This window comes from Leptonychotes weddellii, unplaced genomic scaffold (assembly GCF_054177405.1).
Source record: "Leptonychotes weddellii isolate Sample4059 unplaced genomic scaffold, ASM5417740v2 HiC_scaffold_15295, whole genome shotgun sequence".
In the NCBI taxonomy this organism is placed as follows: Eukaryota; Metazoa; Chordata; class Mammalia; order Carnivora; family Phocidae; genus Leptonychotes; species Leptonychotes weddellii.
This window is the reverse complement of record NW_027734495.1, coordinates 1-4869: the sequence shown is the minus strand read 5'-3', so window position 1 is coordinate 4869 and position 4869 is coordinate 1. Positions and strand designations below refer to the sequence as shown.

General features: G+C 38.2%; 1 long non-coding RNA gene across 1 annotated transcript; it reads left to right on the top strand.

Moving 5' to 3' along the window:
* Positions 1-571: 571 nt before the first annotated feature.
* LOC115939331 (uncharacterized) lies at positions 572-4642 on the top strand. Its single transcript, XR_014141787.1, has 3 exons — positions 572-1359; positions 3305-3350; positions 4534-4642. It is a non-coding gene; the product is annotated as an uncharacterized LOC115939331 (long non-coding RNA).
* Positions 4643-4869: the final 227 nt, after the last annotated feature.

Below are 4869 nucleotides of genomic sequence, written 5' to 3'. Positions count from 1 at the left end.
TGGAGGAGGGCACGTTCTGCATGGAGCACTGGGTGTTGTGCACGAACAATGAATCATGGAACACTTCATCTAGAACTAATGATGTAATGTATGGGGATTAACATAAGAATAAAAAAAAAAAGGCAAAAAAAAAAAAAACAAAAAAAACTGAGTGGCTAGTGGTGACCATGGCCTGTCCTGTGAACTTATGGGCAGAGGAAGGTCTGCAGTTAGAAAGAAGAATCAAGAAGATAAACAGGAAAACAGATTGGAAGAGAGAGGACCTGTTCTGGTTCCCTACAAAATCGTCTGGGTCAGAAGGACACCCTGTTCCCAGCTCCATTCCTGAGTCTTCCCTCTAGGTTTGGTGCCACTCTTTAGAGGCTTTCTAATGAATTCCCTTGACTTTCATGTATTAGTTTAGATTGGGTTGCCATGATTTGCAACTCAGGATGTTATCACTATCACACCACATAAGCACTCTGTATAGCATAGAAGGCTTTCAAAAAAGTTTAGCAAAATCTGCATCTTGTTACATTTTTTAGGTGATTTTTTTTTTTTTTTGCTGTTTCTTCTCAGTGGTCACAAATCCTCTTTTATTGTTTGAATTTATTGTCTTGAGCTGTAGATATATGGTAATGCTAAGCACAGTCTTCTGCAACCTGTTGTCACTTATAAAATATTACTTAGAAAAAACAAAGCAGGGAGAGACAGAAGGAAGGAGGGACAGAGAGGGAGTGGGTGACTTTACTATTGGACTAAAGGAAAGATTTTCCTCTTCACTAAAGAATCAGATTTTAGATAAAGGATTTTTGTTTACATGAGGAGTCTAATTCCCAGTTCCTTTGTTGGGCCAAGGTTTTAGGCTTACTGTGGGCAAGGGAACTAGACAGAAACAGCTCCCTTGACTGAAAGCTGAATCTGGACATACACCAGCAGAGAAGTTGTCACCAGTTTGAATTACCCGAGTAAGAGGGTGGGGATCTTTATTTGGATGAGATTCCCTAGATCACCTGGGAACATGGATTTCCTCCGTATGTATCCCAAAATGGGCTGTAATATTCCACAAATAGTACTGGAGGTAAAAATTCAATTAAAATTGGTAGACATGGATGAATCCCTTCTTAAAAATGATCTCATGATTCAAATATACTGAATAATCCCTCCTTCCTTAGCCCATATCACGCTGGGTTTTCTTTTCACCAAGAAACAGCCTTTATTTTTGCCCTACTTTTTCCAGATGTCTCAAACTCCTATGCTAATCTAGAGCCTTCACAATGTTCCCCAAGGGCAGGCCTCATCTTGCATCTGGACTAAAGAATTGACTGGAAACCCATGCTCTGACCATGTGTCTTGGAGTCACCTTCCAAGTTCTCTGAGGTAATTCCTCTCCTTGGCAGCCATGTCTTATCTTTTTTAATCTTGTCACTCTCTGGAACAGGGCACTGGGGTCCTGAAACTTGTTCTCCTTATCATTTTGTTGCCATTTGGGAATGAGTGAGCTCTGCTTTTCTGTCTTATCCAGCTGTTGTTATTGATTATTCCAGACTTCTTCTTTGATCCTGGAATCTGTGACTGGAAAATGTAAGACTACAGAGAATACAAGCCAGTGGTGTTTTCCAAATGTGTGTGCAGACTCTGTTTCATCTATGAATTCATGATGATGGTGCCCACAAGGGCCAGAAGGATCTTCATTATCTCCAAACCCTTTTAACAGCTGATAAAACCCAGATTTTAGAAGGCAGGGTTTTTCATGTATAGCCTACGCAGCTCATACTCAAGGGCCCCATGAGATTTCTGGTGGTGTTATCTCTCAGCTATTATATTGAAGGTACGTGGTGAATCCTGTCACTTGGACATCAATAGAAAAATGTGCACTTGACTAGCCTCTTAAGTGTAATGTCTAAGATAAGATAATTACAAGCAAACCTTACTGATTCTTGGTTACCTATTAATGGAAGAGAACAAGTAGATGGGCTTATTTTGGAAAAAAGTGAATAATGCATCATCCTGCAGTGCCAATAGCTCACACAAGCAATGGGAAACAGTGGTAGACACTGGGCTTTGGAGATCTTTCCCCCTGGCTTTCAGTTCCAGTTCTGACCCTTTCTGATTGCTTGATTATTGCTCCATTACACTGGCAATTGTCATACCTATTTCACAATGTTTTTGCTGGAATTAAATGTGATAATACTTATAATTTTAACATATTTATAGATTATGTTATTTATAAAGTATGTATCATAATGTTTGGTACCTCATAGAGGCTAATTTATTCATAAAAGCTTTTTGAGCACTTTCTATATACAGGTGTTAAGTGCTGGGGATAAGAGGAGAGAGAAGTAAAAATTCTTGCCTTCAAGAAGGTTGTGGTCTAATTGAAGAGACAGGTCTATACATAGACATTTGAATGCAATGTGGTAAAGGCAATTACACGGAGAGGCATAAAAAAGTATAGAAACAGAGGAGACACATAATAAACCCGGAGATGGAGGTGGGATAAGGGAAGGCTCTGGGAATAGATGCCTGAGCTGAGAATGAACCAGAAAATAATAAATAAAGATATGCAATGCATACATTTTCAAGATAATGTGACATTCAATATATGTGAGGTTTCCTTAATTTTTTTTTCTTTAATTCACATTGAATTGCCAACATTTTTCATATTTTTGGTCATTTATTGGTAATTCCAGGACTCAATTTGTTGGTGTTAGGGAAGGAGGAACCAAATTTATGAACCACTGTGGGTTTATTATTGCAAATTAAAATTCCTCAGGTTCGTCTTTAAAAGATTGACCACTAAAAGACTAAGAATAAAAAAATAAGACTAGAAAGACATTAAAAGTGGGAAATACTGGGTGTTATAAAATTAGATACTGAGAAGTATAAACTGGAGGGAAAATTAAGGCAGTAAATATTACTGGTGTGTCCACATGTTTTAAATCTTGCTTTCCTGAGGTGGAGGCTGCCTAGCAACAGAACCTCCCTGAGGCCCTGTTCTCCACAGCTGGTCAGCCCTTCAGGGTCTGAAGTTGCTGAGATCAGGGGTTATAGCTTAGGAAAGCCTCAGCTTAGAGTAGTTTAGGGGTCAGGATGCTGTCTCTGAAAGTCCTGGGACAGCAGGACCAAGGAGACTGAAGGCAGAGCTCTGGGAATTGGTTAATAACATGCAGCTTTGCTGCCAGTTAAGTAGATTTTTGTGGACTGGCCTTGGAGCTTTACCATCCTTTATAACTTTTGCTAGTGGGTAAATTTATTTGAACTACCAACAGGACATTGAGAACACAACTCAACCATAAGATAAACTTAACTACGTCTTTTTCAGGCCATGAAGTGAATCTACGGAAGTCTGGAGTCTGTACCTAAAATGCGTAAGTGCCATTTAATGATTGTTTATTCATTTTTGTACCCTGTTGCTAATACACTTCCTGAGTATAGCATCTTTAGAATCCTTTCAATGCCTTTTCAATGAACAGTTTGGTTGAATAACAAATCAAGTAGCATTTATGAGATTAAGTATACAGGGCCCTTTGCTGAGTAGGTTTATCAAATAAATCTCTGAATTTCATGATGCTCAGGCTGCAATCTCTTTCCAAGAACAAACCAACACTTGGGCCAGGCCTTCAGGAAATCTAAACATCTGGATTTATAAAAATGGCAGGAACAATCAATCATCCAATTTTTCAACATGATGCCAAAGACCTAGATTATTGGAAAGGTTTCCCACCAGATGTTATACAGTCTGTGGATGTATCTAGAATTGGGACTACAAACACAGACCACAGAATAAAATGCACCCACAGTTTTGCATTTGAGTCTGCATGCATTTTGCTTTTTTAGTTGGGACAAGGAGAAAGGATGTTCAGATTTTGTGGAGATGATGGAGGTTTTCTCCTGTAAGATAATCATTTCAGAATGAGAAAGGAATATTTAGATAGTTAGGAACACACTAGGTGCTAGGAGAAAGCTACATAAGATTTTGGCTAACTCTGCGGTGTAGACTACTTATCTGGGATTGTGCAAACTGAGAAACACTTAGTCGTTTTGTGTAAAACAAATTGAATTTTTTGTATTATTATAGTTAAAAAAGCTCTTCTTTGAGTTTTAGAATAAACTTGTGTTGCTTTTATAGTAAAGAAGAATAAATTTTAAGTGCTAATAGCTACTATTTATTGAGCACTTACTGAGTGGTTGGCACTAAAGAAATTTTCTGTACTAAACCCAGTAAAGTAGGTACTGTTACTAGCCTTCTTTTGAAGCCTAGAACACTGAGGCTTCGAGAAGTTCTATAATTGACTCAAGACTTCCCCATCCATAAGTGGCAGAGTTGGGTTTGAGGTCAGGCAGTTCATCTCTAGAACCTGCCACCTGCCTTATTCCCTCAGCCAGGCTCTCTCTGTTGTAATATCCCTACTCTGGGGATCTGCAGCAAATCCAAAGTAGGTCAACAGTCTTCAATAAAACAACACTGGCGACAGTAATAGCAATAATAGTAATGACTAATAAATAGTGAGGACTTAATATATTGATTTTATTTTTATCTCTAATTTTCAGAACTCTTGCTCTGTTGATACATGGTACAGATAAGGAGGCCGCAATATGCAGAGATTGAGTAATGACCAATATCACCAGGCTCTTAAGTGATGGAGCTAGTACTGACCAGGTGAGTAAAATAAAATGAAACAATTATGCTTTTCATTGTGTCAGATTGAAAATCATGGAAGTAATATTTCTCCTTCTATAATTAAATAGAATATTCTTATATTATCAAATTGCAAGATTATTTTATGCAGTTTGAATAAAAGTGAAGGGTCTCATTGGTGAGGAAAAATGGAATGTTTCAATGGGAAAAACACTGGATAAAGAATATATAAAATGGGGGGGGGGGCG